Source organism: Bubalus bubalis, chromosome 8 (assembly GCF_019923935.1).
Source record: "Bubalus bubalis isolate 160015118507 breed Murrah chromosome 8, NDDB_SH_1, whole genome shotgun sequence".
Lineage (NCBI taxonomy): Eukaryota > Metazoa > Chordata > Mammalia > Artiodactyla > Bovidae > Bubalus > Bubalus bubalis.
This window is the reverse complement of record NC_059164.1, coordinates 92,331,043-92,332,475: the sequence shown is the minus strand read 5'-3', so window position 1 is coordinate 92,332,475 and position 1,433 is coordinate 92,331,043.

Genomic DNA, 1,433 nt, shown 5'->3' with positions numbered 1-1,433 from the left:
CGGGTCCACGTCAGAGCGCCGGCCTCCCAGGAATGCCGCCCGGCCCGCGGGTGGGGGCCGCGCCGAGCCCGCCGGCCCCGCCTCCCTTCCTCCCCTCCCTCCCCTCCCCTCCCCCACGCGGCCCTCCGTCCAGGCTGGGGTCCCGGGTCTGCGGCCCCCACCCCCGGGGAAGGAGGCTCTGGCCCGAGGCCGCCAAGCTGGACAGATGAATAGTGGAGCTGGAAAATTAGGGGGACTGAGGGTTCCCAACACCCCAAAATTAAGCATCGCTAGTCAGAGATGAAATATATACCCCCCACCCTGCAGGACTAAAGAGATGCAAAGGGAAACTGAGGCCAGTGGTTAGGGCAAAACACGCTGATCGGGTGTTGACAGAATTTTCTGGACTGGTTGGTGGCAGGGCTGTTGACAGGGCCGGGGAGACCTGGCTGTTAGCCCAGGGTATTGTCCACCTGCGGACCGGCAGGGGAAGTGTGTGTGCTTGTGTGTAGATAGACTGAGAGGAAGCGACAACTCCGTGCAGGCCGATTAGGGAGAAGGCCTGGGTGGGGGTGTTCCACATTACAGGTAGAAAAGTCTCCTCTGCAACCAAAAAAAAAAAAAAAACCTCTGCAATTCCAGGGTCCCAGGGGAAATACGGATGTCACCCCTGACTCAGTGTCCCTGTCACCAGTCCGTTTGTCCTCATCCTCTCAGAATGAAGCTGAGCTCAGGAAAAGTGTACCCAGTGAGTCACACTGTGCCCCCTTCCCCCAAGTCTGACTCAACTAAGGTGACGCGAGAGGAGGCAGAGCCTCTGGCCTGTACTACCAGGGAGCCCCCTGGGCGGTGTGCCCATTTGGGCCACTGGGCAGATCCTTCCAGTCAGAGGGCAGGTTAACCAGACAAGAGACAGAGAGCCCTGCCCAGAGCAGCCTCGGGGAAGTGTGATGGGGGCTGGGGGACACGGAGAGCCCTAGGGAGCCCGCCAGGAAGTCTGGGCAGGACTGGGCTCAGGATAAGCCAAGGGCAGCTGACATCAGGGAAACTGAGGCACTCAGAGCAGTTGGCCTGGGATGAGGTGAAAAAGCAGTAGAATATACTTACATAAAGAAACTATGTATTCTGAGATTCTGTAGGATAACATGTATTCCACACCTCCTGGTACCCCCTTTAGGCCAAATTTCCTCCACTTTCCCATCCTTCTGGACCCTTAAGTTTGGGCCCCAACTCAAGTTGTGTGATGACTGAAATTGGGCATGTTTCTGGTGAATCATTTGACCTTATTGCTCTTCCCCAACCAAGCCAAGAGAAAAGGGAAGGGATGGTGGGCATCTCTGTGAGGGAAGAAGTTCAGGAGCTTGTGGGGAGGGGGGTCAGCGCTAATGGTGAAAGGGCTCCAAGAATGATTTCTTTCCCTTCTCATCAGTTAGGGAGGGGGAGGAGGAGAGAAG